The sequence below is a fragment of the Rhinichthys klamathensis genome, unplaced genomic scaffold, assembly GCF_029890125.1.
Source record: "Rhinichthys klamathensis goyatoka isolate OS25496 unplaced genomic scaffold, OSU_Roscu_1.1 h1tg000011l_1, whole genome shotgun sequence".
NCBI lineage: Eukaryota > Metazoa > Chordata > Actinopteri > Cypriniformes > Leuciscidae > Rhinichthys > Rhinichthys klamathensis.
In genome coordinates this window covers 13,550,748-13,565,345 of record NW_026606564.1, presented here as the reverse complement: position 1 = coordinate 13,565,345, position 14,598 = coordinate 13,550,748, and the positions used below count along the sequence as shown (strand labels likewise).

Below are 14,598 nucleotides of genomic sequence, written 5' to 3'. Positions count from 1 at the left end.
AAAAATCTTTCTGAAACATGTCTGGAAAATGAACGGAAACTCCACTAATACTTATCACACAAACATGAAACATACGTCTAAAGAACGCTTTAAATTTCTACTTTTAAATAAAACAATTCACATTTAAAACAAATATTCTCCTGCAATGTAATCTGTCTGAAACTAAAGAGAAGTACAGTTTCTCCTGTCTCAGCTCATTATCGTTAATTTGTTCACACCCACTCGCAGAGCGCGCTATTCATAAGATAATGTGTTGAGGCCATTTGCAAAATAGATAAACGCCCCCAGGCAAATGCTGTAAACGCACTATATTTTTTAGTCAGATTAAGATTCGTCTTGCGCGGTTTCGTCTATGATTGAGGAATAATGGCGGATTAATGTGGGCAGGCGGATTAATGTGAGCGTGAAACACGGGCTTAATTTTGGAAACGTGAAATACGGGGTGAATTCTCCTGTACGCAGGAGGTAAACTAAGGCGGACTGCCACCGGACTAATGATCTTGGTGACAGTGAACAGGCCAATAAATTTGGGAGCAAGCTTATTAGAGACGGAGCGGAGAGGAATGTTCTTAGTAGAAAGCCACACTTTTTGACCGACGACGTATACGGGAGGCTTCGACCTTGGTGCGCGCCCCCACTTGGAGTAAAGTCTCACGGGCTCTAGTCCAAGTGCGGTGACACCTCTGGATAAAGGCGTGAGCAGAGGGGACCGCGACCTCGGATTCCAAACTGGGAAAAATGGGTGGCTGGTAACCTACACTACACTCAAACGGAGAGAGGCCCGTGGCCGACACTGGTAAGGTATTGTGGGCGTACTACACCATGGACAGCTGTTGGCTCCATGAGGAAGGATTCTTGGATACCAAACATCGTAACGCTCTCTCCAGATCTTGGTTGGCTCTCTCGGTCTGGCCATTGCTCTGAGGGTGAAACCCTGAAGACAGACTAACCATCGCCCCCAGTAACTTACAAAACTTTTGCCAAAATTTTGACACTAATTGGGGTCCTCTGTCAGAGACCACGTCCAACGGGAGGCCATGTAAACGAAAGACGTGGTCAATGACTGTCAACGCTGTCTCCTTAGCTGAGGGTAATTTGGGTAAGGGAATAAAGTGAGCCGCCTTCGAGAACCGGTCCACCACTGTCAAAACGACAGTGTTACCCTGGGAGGGTGGGAGGGCGGTGATAAAATCTAGAGCGATGTGGGACCAGGGTCTCGAAGGGACTGGCAGCGGTTGGAGGAGCCCATCTGGGGGTCGATTGGAAGTCTTACCAGTGGCACAGACCGAGCAAGCCAAAACAAAACTTTGAATGTCACGAGCCATAAGTGGCCACCAGAATCGTTGCTTAACTAAAAACTTAGTACGATTAACTCCTGGATGACAAGCTATGTTGGAACAATGGCCCCACCGGATGACGTCTGACCTTAATCCCTCCGGCACAAATAAACGACTCGGTGGACATTCGGGCGGAGGCGTTACCCCTTCTAAGGCCTTCTTGACCTTCGATTCGATCTCCCATTCGAGTGTGGAAACAAATAGGGTCTCCGGTAAAATGCACTCGGGAGTAGACGGGCGTTCGGAGCGATCAAAAATATGAGACAAAGAATCGGGTTTGATGTTTTTAGAACCCGGGCGGTACGAGAGAGAAAAATCAAAACGACCGAAAAAAAGTGCCCACCGAGCCTGCCTGGAGTTCAATCTTTTGGCTGTTCTGATGTACTCTAAGTTCTTGTGGTCGGTCCAGACGATAAAAGGTACCCCCAAACCCTCTAACCAATGTCGCCATTCTTCCAACGCTAGCTTGACTGCCAACAACTCCCTGTTACCAATGTCGTAATTACGTTCAGCTGGGGATAAACGATGAGAAAAAAACGCGCAAGGATGCATCTTATCGTCTGTGGGAGAGCGTTGGGATAGAACTGCTCCTACCCCTACCTCTGACGCATTGACCTCCACCACGAACTGCCGCGAGTAATCAGGGGCAACGAGGATGGGAGCTGAAACAAAGCGGCTCTTGAGGTTAGCAAACACAGCCTCGGCTGTATCTGACCACCTGAACGGAGTTCTGGGGGAGGTCAAGGCAGTCAGAGGCGAGGCTAGCTGGCTGAAGTTGCGAATGAACCGCCGATAGAAATTGGCGAATCCCAGAAACCTCTGTAGGGCCTTACGGGAATCTGGACTTGGCCATTCTACCACAGCCTTAACCTTGTCAGGGTCCACACGCATTCCCTCAGACGAGATGATGTGTCCTAGAAAGGAACAGACTGTGCATGAAAATCGCATTTCTCCGCCTTGACAAAAAGCCCATTCTCTAACAACCTCTGAAGCACTTGTCGTACGTGTTGCACATGTTCCTGGAGAGACGAGGAAAATATCAATATGTCATCCAGGTAAACATATATGAATTGATCTATCATGTCTCGCAACACGTCATTAACAAGTGCCTGGAAGACTGCTAGGGAGTTGGACAGCCCGAACGGCATGACCAAATATTCAAAGTGCCCTCTGGGGGTATTAAATGCAGTCTTCCATTCATCCCCCTCCCTGATGCGGACCAAATGATAAGCATTACGTAAGTCCAATTTCGTGAAGACGGATGCTCCCTGCAACCTCTCGAAGGCTGAAGACATCAATGGCAAAGGATAAGTATTCTTTACCGTGATGTTATTCAACCCTCGGTAATCAATACAAGGTCGCAGAGATCCATCCTTCTTCCCCACAAAAAAGAACCCCGCCCCCGCTGGTGAAAGGGAAGGGCGGATGAATTTGGTTGCCAGAGAATCAGAAATATATTTCTCCATGGCCTCCCTTTCTGGAACAGAAAGCGAGTATAACTTGCCTTTAGGCGGAGACCTACCTGGCATTAACTCTATGGCACAGTCATAGGGACGATGAGGAGGGAGAGAAGCCCTAGACTTACTGAACACTTCCTTCAGGTCATCGTACTCCTCAGGCACGTTAGACAGATCCCCTGCTTCCTCCTGAAACACATAAACAGGCACAGACGGACAAGCAGACACAAGACAAGACTGATGACATTCCTTGCTCCACTCCAGTATAGCCTTGTGCTGCCAGTCCACTCGGGGGTTGTGACGGATGAGCCAGGGGTGACCAAGAACAACGGGTGCCAACGGTGAATCCAGGATATAAAAAAAAATAGTCTCAGTATGGTTGCCAGAAGTGATGAGGGTAATATCTTCAGTGGTGAATGAGATGGTGGGAAGTTCTTGGCCATTTAGTGCGTGTACAGCAATCTTCTGAGTGAGTGGTCTGAGTGGGATCTGAAATTTGTGTGCAAACATACTGTCCATGAAATTACCTTCAGCCCCAGAGTCCAGAAGTGCTTTACAGTCGTGCTGGTGAGTAGACCATCTCAGTCTTACCGGGAGGAGTATAGATGTGGATGAGGTCTTCTCGGCGGAGATCCCACCCGATAGTAGCCTCATACTTACTATCGGGCTTGGCCTTTTACCGGGCAGTTGTACGCGAAATGTCCCGAACCTCCACAATATTAGTGCGTGTACAGCAATCTTCTGAGTGAGTGGTCTGAGTGGGATCTGAAATTTGTGTGCAAACATACTGGCCATGAAATTACCTTCAGCCCCAGAGTCCAGAAGTGCTTTACAGTCGTGCGTGTGTGTGTCACGTATACCGTGACACACACACGCACACTGCTTAGAATAAGTGAACACACCCATGCTAAAGTTGACTAAAAAGAGGAATACAAAATCTTAATGCCTTAATTTAAAAAATGAGGAAAACTCCAACCTTTAGGGACGTGAATAATGTCCCTGAATTCTTTGTGAAATGAATAATGTATCGCAAATAATTAAATGTTCTTCTTTAAAATACAGGGTGCATACGTCTGGACACTTCTATCACACACCCTTCACCATATCGACATGGTTTTATTTCAGTTCAAAGTTCAAAGTTAGAGTTGGAAACATCTTGAAAAGAAAATAGTCTTTTTCCATAAATGTCTTAGTTTGATCATACATATTTCAAAGTTGAGGATTCATTATTTTGATATAGCTTGCATTGGAACAAACATCTTAGTTGATTAGTTTATTGACAAAACATACTATATATTTAACATATGAGCAGAAACTCCTAACAAAAGCTTATTTGATGTCTTTATTTTGAAGCTTATTTGAAGCTTATTTGATTTGAAAAACTTTATCCAAATTATTTCGTCTGTAACAGTGCGTGTCTGTGCGTTCGTTCATTCATTCATTAACACACACACACACACACACACATACTTGTTTTCATGATATATCGGGACTTGTGAAAAAAACGTGAAATATTAGGACATGCCTTTCCCAAGGTCCAACAGACATGGTTTTCAAATAATTTCCTACCAATGTTTCAAGGAATAGATCCATTTGTTGAGATTTTGTCTAAGGCTATATTTTGGGCAGACTTGATTTTTATGCTACTTGTGAGGACATGTTTGGGTTTTTGTGACTTATGAGGTCATAGCAACAAACACTGTCATTTCATGTTTAAGTGATTTGTGAAGCCCATAGAAACACTACATTTTCAGGTTTAAATGACTTATAAAGACTCAGTAATGAATAAAATAGGGTGCTTATTTGCAACTTGGCTGCTGTTAAATGTTTGAAATTTCTTTCTACATTAGAAGCAGCGGTGCACAATATAGTCATGCTCAATTTCAGTAAACATTTTTCACATTTACAGGTTGATAAAATGTAAAACTGAGTGGCTCAGAGATATATAAAAGCTAACTCAAAAGGGGTCGTAGCTCATGAAAGGTGCACTATGAGTTCCTGCATGGTGACACTTCTGTTGAAATTCCAAGTAAATACCAAACAAAACAGAGCATGTTTTTACAATTTTTTTTACGATATTAGGTTATAAGTTACAGCTGATATATTGAAAATTCTTATGAGCTTATGCAAAAAACTTGAACCTGTGCACCTAGTGTTTTTTTTTTTTGACATTACGATTCCTGTGTTGTCTCCCGAGACCGGGCTTTTTCACAGAGTATTCAGGGGGCAGGCAGCTAGCGGATCAAGGAGAGATGCCTACGATTTGAGACAAAAATGAAATCGCGCTGGAACTCAGTGCACCTTTACGGTCTTCAAATGTCTCATCGTCTATTCATGAATTTCAGAGTAGATGTTATGTGAAAGAAAGAGGAAACACTTCAGGTCTTTCTTACTTGTATTCATAGCTTAACCAAAATAGGTACAAGTATGAAAATGATTGACCTTCATTGGCTGACCAATGCTGCATATGGATGGACTTATTATAACTAGGGCTTAACTAAATTAAGAAATGGCAACCCTCATCAAATGTTTTTAAAGCATTGAACAACCAGCCACAATACAGGATAAGGCAATACAAAAGACAGCTTATTTTAAATGAAAGAACTACTCTCTTTAGCGTCTAAAACAAAACACTGAAAACTTGAGAAATATGTTTGAAAGTAACAATCCCTTAAAGTACTTGCTTGTTGACACAGAAAGTATAGATTACATATACTTTTAAACCTTATTCTATGAAAGAGATTGTCGGTTACTTGAAACAATGCATTATGATCTGATCCAGAGGTAGTGAGAAAATAAAAAAAGTGTCTGAAAGCTGGGGATAAAAGAAAACATATCATTAATAGCCCTCATGAATACATGTCAACATGGCAGCCTCAGTCAAAACTAGGTTGTAACATGCTTGTACAAGAAAACATCAATGGCAATCCTTGAATTAAAATGAGAATATCAAAGCAAAACTCATTTTCACTGGATATGTAAGGTGACTATAACAGTCCACAGTGAGCATTTTTCTAACCAAGTTCAACAGAAATTAAATTGCCCCTCAGCCACAGTTGGCTTGTTCTAGTTCATTGGTTCCCAAACCTGTACTGGAGTACCCCCAACACTGCACGTTTTCTTTGTCTCCCTAATCAAACACACCTGATTAGGGAGACAAAGAAAACGTGCAGTGTTGGGGGTACTCCAGTACAGGTTTGGGAACCTCTATCTATACATTTTCCTTTTCGTTGATACGATTCTATTGTGAATGTAGTATTTGATTGCAGCCCAGTCTCGGTCTTTCAGAGCCACTGGTTCTGCCTGGAGACAGGAGTCACAGTCATTTTTACCTGGCACCTTGCAGCTGGTCATGAAATGAATCATGTGCCGCTCCACAGCCTTTGTCACAGACAAGGAAATGTTCTTTATTTAATGTCTTTGTTAAGTCAAGTCAAGTCATCTTCATTTATATAGCGCTTTTAACAATGGATTGTTTCAAAGCAGCTTTACAGAGATAAACATATAATTTAAGGTAACAGATTGTTTTGGCTTCCCGCTAAAGTTAACTTTGATTGATTCACCTCCGTCGAAATGATCAGACTTTAAACGCGAACCTGTGATTAACGCTGACGGCGTTCACATGCTCATTCAGAATTCTATAGTTATGTGCTTTTTTTTTTAAAATGTGCGCAGGTTTGTAATTCATACAACCCAGCCTAAACAAACTACTTTTCTTGCCTATAAATTTTGATACAGAATTTTGTTTTATTTTATCACTTCGGGGTACGCGAGCCGGAATTCACAACGCTTTATCTGTAAAGTGGGAAAGGGATCCTCACATAGGGAGAGGATAGTGGATACTTCAGCACTGCATTGTCATCGGGTCCAGGCAAAGCTCCCTCGTCAGATCTGGACACGGCCTGGATCCGGCAGGCTGCGGGAAAACCTCGGGATAAACAAAGACACTAATATTAGCGTAGATGCCATTCTTCTTATGATGTAGCGAGTACATCAAGATTTAAGGGAAGTGTTCCCAGTTCCGGCTGACCTAATCTATGCAGCCTAACATTGAATTTATAGAAGTCTATAATGTATTATGTGTATGCTAGGTCAAAGAGATGTGTTTTTAGTCTAGCTTTGAACTGACAGAGTGTGTCTGCTTCCCGGACAATGGTAGGAAGACTGTTCCAAAGTTTTGGTGCTAAATAGGAAAAGGATCTACCGCCAGCAGTCGATTTAGATATTCTAGGTATTATCAACTGGCCGGAATTTTGAGATCGCAGTAGACGTGAAGGACTATAATGCGTTAAGAGCTCGCTCAAGTACTGCGGAGCTAAACCATTTAGTGCTTTGTAGGTAATCAACAATATTTTTAAATTTATACGATGTTTAATAGGGAGCCAATGCAGTGTTGACAGAACCGGGCTAATATGGTCATATTTCCTGGTTCTGGTAAGAACTCGAGCTGCAGCGTTTTGAACTAGCTGTAGTTTGTTTATTAAGCGTGCAGGGCAACCACCCAGTAGAGCATTACAATAATCTAGCCTTGAGGTCATGAACGCATGGACTAATTGTTCCGCATTTCCCAATGAGAGCATATGGCGTATTTTAGATATATTTTTAAGATGGAAAAATGCAGTTTTACAGATACTAGACACGTGGCTTTCAAAAGAAAGGTTGGTATCAAAGAGCACACCCAGGTTCCTAACCGACGACGAAGACTTGACAGAGCAGCCATTAAGTGTTAGACAGTATTCTGGGTTATTACGTGTGGAAGTTTTTTGTCCAATAATTAGAATCTCTGTCTTTTCAGAATTTAGTAGTACGAAATTACTAGTCATCCAATTTTTTATATCAGCTATGCATTCCGTTAATTTTGTGAATTGGTAAGTTTCGTTGGGTTTTGAAGAAATATACAGTTGAGTATCATCGGCATAACAGCAAAAGCTAACTCCATGTTTCCTAATGATATCTCCTAATGGTAGCATGTACAGAGTGAACAGCAGCGGTCCTAGTACTGAGCCTTGTGGTACGCCATACTGAACTTGTGATCGATAAGACATCTCTTCATTTACTGCTACGAACTGATAACGGTCAGTTAAGTATGATTTAAACCATGCTAATGCAATTCCACTAATGCCAACATAGTTTTCTAGTCTATTTAAAAGAATGTTGTGGTCAATGGTGTCAAATGCAGCACTAAGATCGAGTAACACTAATAGAGAGATACAACCTGGATCGGATGATAAGAGCAAATCATTTGTGACTCTAATGAGAGCGGTCTCAGTGCTATGGTACGGTCTAAATCCGGACTGAAAATCCTCGCAGAGATCATTTCTTTCTAGAAAGGAACATAGTTGTGAAGATACTGCTTTTTCTAATATCTTTGACAGAAAAGGCAGATTCGAGATCGGCCTGTAATTGACTAATTCTGTAGGATCAAGTTGTGGTTTTTTAACAAGCGGTTTTATCATAGCCAGTTTAAAGGTTTTTGGTACGTATCCTAGAGACAAAGATGAATTAATGATATTAAGAAGAGGATATATGACCTCTGGAAACATCTCTTTCAGTAGCTTAGTCGGTATAGGATCTAACATACAAGTTGTCGATTTAGATGAATTAACGAGTTTGCAGAATTCTTCCTCTCCTATAGCAACAAATAAATCAAATTTTTCCTCAGGGAGACTACAATGCACTTTCTGATGCGATACTGTGGTAGACGGTTGCATAGTTATAATTTTGTCCCTGATATTATCAATCTTATAAGTGAAGAAGTTCATAAAGTTATCACTGCTGTGTTGCTTTGACACTTCTGAGCTTGAAGCTTTCTTTTTCCGTTAGTTTAGCCACTGTTTCAAATAAATAGCTAGGATTATGTTTATTTTCTTCTAATAGGTTTGAAAAATAAGCAGATCTAGCAGCTTTTAAAGCCTCTCTGTAGACAATCGAGCTCTCTTTCCACGAAATCCGAAATACCTCTAGTTTAGTTTTCTTCCAGTTGCGCTCCATTTTTCTGGCTGCTCTCTTAAGGGCCTGAGTGTGCTCGCTGTACCACGGCGTTGGACTATTTTCTTCAATCTTCTTTAAGCGCAACGGAGCAACTGCGTCTAAAGTGCTGGAAAAGAGAGAGTTAAACGTTTCTGTTGCAATATCGAGTTCTTCTAAGCTATCTGGGATGCTGAGATGATTAAACTGATTAGGAAGATTATTGATAAAGCAATCTTTAGTGGCAGAAGTTATAGGTCTAACGTATTTATAACACGGAGTCGGCTTTGCAGCCTTGGCTAAATGTAATTTACATGAGACTAGATAATGATCTGAGATGTCATCGCTCTGCTGCAGAATTTCAACAGCATCAACATCTATTCCATGTGATAATATTAGATCTAGAGTATGATTACGACAATGACTAGGTCCTGACACGTGTTGTCTAACTCCAATTGAGTTTACAATGTCTTTAAATGCCAATCCCAAAGCATCTTTTTTATTATCTACATGTATATTAAAATCACCAACAATTAGTACTTTATCTGCAGCCAATACTAAATCTGATAGAAAGTCCGCACATTTTTTGATAAAATCTTTATGGTGCCCTGGTGGCCTGTATACAGTAGCCAGCATAATTCTCAAATGTGATTTATCGTTTACACTATATATTTTTACATTAAGCACCAATACTTCAAAAGAAGTATATTTAAAGCTACATTTCTTAGTGGTTTTGAAAATATTACTATAAATTACAGCAACACCTCCCCCTTTGCCTTTCAGACGAGGTTCATTTTTATAACTGTAATCTTGTGGGGTTGACTCATTTAAAATAATGTAATCGTTTGGTTTTAGCCAGGTTTCTGTCAAACACAGCATATCAAGATTATAATCTGAAATCATATCATTAACTATGAGAGATTTTGAAGTAAGGGATCGAATATTCAGCAACCCAAGCTTTATCATTTGCTCATCTGTATTATATCTGTTTTTTATTTGTTGAACATCAATTAAATTTTTAACCTGACGTTTTTTGGATTTCCAAATTCGGGCAACAGACACAGTCTCTATATGATGATATCTAGGTGAAAGAGGCTCTATGTGATGGGATTTATCTGACCTTGGTGACGTGAGGCCGCTAGCAGACGGTCGGTTTAGCCAGTCTGTCTGCTTCCTGACCTGAGCCCCAGATTGTCATGTTTTATCTCTAAGACTATGAGCCAAATTACTAGAGAGAAGAGCAGCACCAGCCCAGGAGGGATGGATACCATCTCTTTTCAACAGATCAGGCTTGCCCCAAAAACTTTTCCAATTGTCTATGAATTTTATATTATTCTGCGGACACCACTTCGACAGCCAACCATTCAGTGAGGCCAATCGGCTAACTATCTCATCACTCCTGCGTACAGGAAGGGGGCCAGAGCAAATTACAGTGCCTGACATCGTACTTGCGAGTTCACACACCTCTTTAATATTAATTTTGGTGATCTCCGACTGGCGGAGTCGAACATCATTAGTGCCGACATGAATAATGATCTTGGTTAATGAATAATGGTTAAAAGAAAGTCTTGGGGGAGTTGTTAGCCAGTGGCCAGATGAAACTTTAGGTTTCACAGGGGTGAGACACCAGGCGAGTTAGCTTGCTGTGTTAACCGGTATATGGGGCCCCACCAATGCAGGACCACAATAGTCAGATGGCTTGGTAAAGTAGGAGGGCCGACCGGACTCCGCTGGGGCGAAGCAGCCGTAAACAGATGAATTTGATGCAGCAGACGGCCTTCTAGACTCCTAGGACGAGGCAGCGATGCATCGGTGAACAGGCCAATTTGATGTAATAAGCAGCCTCACGCCGCTAGACGTAACAGCAATGAGAAGGTTGACTGGTTGCGGCAGTTCTCTCTAGGCTCTGTGGATGCAGGACAGCAGTGCACAGTTAGCAGATCAATTTGGTGCAGCAAGCTGACTCACCAAGCCACTGAAGTGGAGCAATGGAAAGGTTAGCTGAATACAGCGACAGCTCTCTGGACCCTGCTGGTACAGGACGATAGTGTGCAGGTTAACAGGTCTATTTGATGTAATAAGCAGCCTCAAACCACTGGACGTAACAATAATGGAAAGGTTGGCTGGATACCGCGGCGGCTCTCTAGGCTCTGCGGATCCAGGGCAGCAGTGCACAGTTAGCAGGTCAATTTGGTATAGCAATCAGACTCACCAAGCCACTGGAGTGAAACAATGAAAAGGTTAGCTGGATCCACTGGCAGCTCTCTGGCCTCTGCTGGTACAGGGCGATAGTGTGCAGGTTAACAGATCTATTGGATGTAATAAGCAGCCTCAAACCACTGGACGTAACAGTAATGAGAAGGTTAACTGGATACAGCGGCAGCTCTCTAGGCTCTGCGGATACAGGGCAGCAGTGTACAGTTAGCAGATCAATTTGGTATAGCAATCAGACTCACCAAGCCACTGAAGTGAAACAATGAAAAGGTTAGCTGGATGCAGTGGCAGCTCTCTGGCCTCTGCTGGTACAGGGCGATAGTGTGCAGGTTAACAGATTTATTGGATGTAATAAGCAGCCTCAAACCACTGGACGTAACAGTAATGAGAAGGTTAACTGGATACAGGATACAGCGGCGGCTCTCTAGGCTCTGCGGATACAGGGCGGCAGTGCACAATTAGCAGATCAATTTGGTGTAGCAATCAGACTCACCAAGCCACTGAAGTGGAACAATGAAGAGGTTAGCTGGATGCAGTGACAGCTCTCTGGGCTCTGCTGGTACAGGACGGTGGTGTGCAGGTCAACAGGTCAATTTGATGTAATAAGCAGCCTCATGCTAATGCATCATGGAGAAAACTACTCAGGTTAAAGTCACTCGTGAAGAAACTGCACTCGGGGTGTTTCCTTTGAGGTGGGCACTCCAACCAAACGTGTCTGGCACACAACCACTACAAACAAAGCTCCATACAAAAGCACACAGTGTAAACAACGTAAGGAGTAATTTCTCTCCGCTTAATTTCTCTCTCTCCAACAGCTTACTAGCGTGACCTAACAGTCGCATCAGTATAAAGCAAGCACTTATCTGACCCCGCCAGGTATTCTCAATCTCCCAGTGTCCACAGGACGGGTCGCTATAGATGCAATTCCCAGGCTCCACATTTAGTCATAGGTCCGTCCGTCTCTAACTCGCCTCAGCTCGAGATGATCTTGGCACTTCGCCCGCTCCACAACGTCAACACTCCAACCGACTATCCAAGCCCACCGCGCCGCCGTCTTCCTCCTCTTTCCTCATACTCTGATCCTTAAGATATTTAAAGTATTTCAACCAGCATAGGCACCAATCACAAGCGTAATTCGATTAACCCGTGCACCTGTTTCCAGTTTTCCATTACGAGTTACTCGTGACTGGTTTGTTTACCAAAAACCGGAAGTTCGACCATCCTGTCGCCGGCTATGTGCATGTCAACCCATTCCCCCCAGGGACACTCGCCGTGTCCATCATGGTTCCGCCTCCTCTGAACATTGTCACCCCGTGACACCTTCACTTCATTACCTGTCCACTTGCTCCTCACCTTCCCAGCTGTCGAATGTAAACAAAAGAAATTTATTAAAGATGAAACAATGGTTCTGCTAAAGTGAAACATTGAGGATTTAATCAAAAATAATATTTTGTTACATCCGTTCTCCAATAAGTTATGTTTTTTTTTCTCCGTTTAGTATTTCCTGTTTTATTTCACGTCTGTCCCTATTTGTGGATGCTAATTCGTCTCATCTGTATCAGTAAGTGTTCCAGCATAGTTTATTTCCCAGTGTTAGTCTCGTAAACCCCTTTTCCACCAAAAAATAACTGGTTCGGAACTGGTACTGGTTCAAAGTTGGTTCAACTTGCGAACCTTCTCTGAACCTGTGTGTTTTCCCACTGGCTAGAGAGCCCAGCGAACGATGTCGTTAGGTCACTGTGTACATTGCCATACGTCTTAGCTTTCCAAACTTCAAGCATAACAACTACAATGTTGGACTACATCGTCTGTCTGCAAATGTTTCTCCTGGCTTTGCAATCCTATATTGGGGTCAGAAGACATTTAGAACACATTTGTGCTGCTCATCTGGATTACTATAGACAGAGGTTACGTTCCAGATGATCAATAACCCCGCCCCCAGCCCCCGACGTAAGCACGGCGTGGTAAAAGAACAGTTCTATTCCAGCAAAGAGTTGGTGCCGCTTTGGAACCAATTTTCCTGGCCGAGAACCGGTTCTTTGGCTGTCTAAACACAAAAAACTGGTTCGCGAGTAGGCACCGGCTCCGAACTGGCACCAGCACTGCCTTGGTGGAAAAGGGGTACTAGTGTTATATTGACCTTTATTCTGTGTACCTTGACTCAGCCTAAGCCTTGTGATTTGGATACCTGACTGCCATTTCCAGTCGTGATAATTTAGTAGTTATGATAGTATATGGCATTCATTAAATTTAACTTAAATTCATTCACTTCTAAAAGAGTAATGTGGTGTATCCACATGCTTACAGTATTTACCTTGCTTTACAGTGGAGCACTTTGAAGAAGTTTGGGATGTAACCACTTGAAGTGCTGTGTTCTGCTGTGAATCTGAAAACAATTAATTTAATATATTTCAGATAAAAGCACAACTTCACAATACTGCCGTCTCTGTGAAGGCAAGAATAAATTAATGTTTTCATTATGAACGCATTCACTTTTTGGTGTGCACATTTTGTATGTCGGGGCCTTTTATATTTCATATTATGCAGGTCTATGGTCACCACCTCAAAGAGCATGCACAGAGAAGTCCAAATTAAACATGATTTAATGACTCGTAAATGTAAGTACACATTGATGGCCTAAGAAACGAAACGAGCGGTTTGTGTGAGAAAACGAACAGTATTTATATCGTTTTTACCTCTTGTAACCTCTTGACTTCTCTGTGCATGCTCTTTGAGGTGGACCCCATAGACCTGCATTATATGACTGACAGACAAGAACTGTCTGACCTAAAAATATCAAAATTGAAACTACTGCGGAAACAAAGACACCTACATCTTGGATGGCCTTGAGGTAAGCTAAAACATATCAAAAATTTATTTCAAAGTGAACTATCCCTTTAATCTTATTCGCGGCCTCCCCCCCGATCATCACTCGGCACATATCCACTGCTGCTGGAAGTATTAATTCCTCTCCGACTGTGTGAGGCTTTTTACATTTGGCTATTCGCAGGGCTGCAAGATACGATGCATGCTGTGCTTTCTCGGGTATTGTCGTGATGTTAGTCAGTCGTACCTTTTGCTTGACGTATTCTTCTTTCTTTCTCTGAAAAAAATCCTTACTTTTATTTGCATGCTCCGGATGAATTGTTGTGAGATGTCGGTTGAGTTTATATGGTTTCAGTGCTTCAACGGATAAAATCTTCAAGCACAGTGTGCACTGTGGTCTGCCGTCACTATATTCCATAAAGCCATATTTTATGTACGAGTCGTCAAATGTACGCAGTTTCGTTTTTTTCACGCTGGGCTCTTCTGTTGTGACCTTCTCAGCCGAGACACTGCATCCTCTATCTAAAAACTTGTCCATTTTAAATATTCTTGGCATTTATCAGCTTGTTCATGTCGTTGTGTTCACTAGGGCTAGGCTACCTCAACGGTGACGTTTCAGCGTAATATGATATGTATAATTGATAATATTTTTAAAATATTTAATTAAAAAAAAAAAATACATCATAGTTCACATAGGACAATCCTAACTTACATACAGGTAAAATAATTTCATATTCTAGAATTTCTTTGCGGGCCGCCTAGCGCCATCTTGTGGCCCCCAGTTTGAGAACCGCTGC

The 14,598-nt window shown here is 42.3% G+C and overlaps 1 long non-coding RNA gene across 1 annotated transcript; it reads right to left on the bottom strand.

The window, feature by feature from the left end:
- Positions 1–5,299: 5,299 nt before the first annotated feature.
- LOC130101331 (uncharacterized) lies at positions 5,300–13,362 on the bottom strand. The gene is made up of 3 exons (XR_008808972.1): positions 13,290–13,362; positions 12,296–12,336; positions 5,300–6,175 (listed from the first exon to the last, which is right to left on the bottom strand). It is a non-coding gene; the product is annotated as an uncharacterized LOC130101331 (long non-coding RNA).
- Between the last annotated feature and the right edge of the window lie 1,236 nt (positions 13,363–14,598).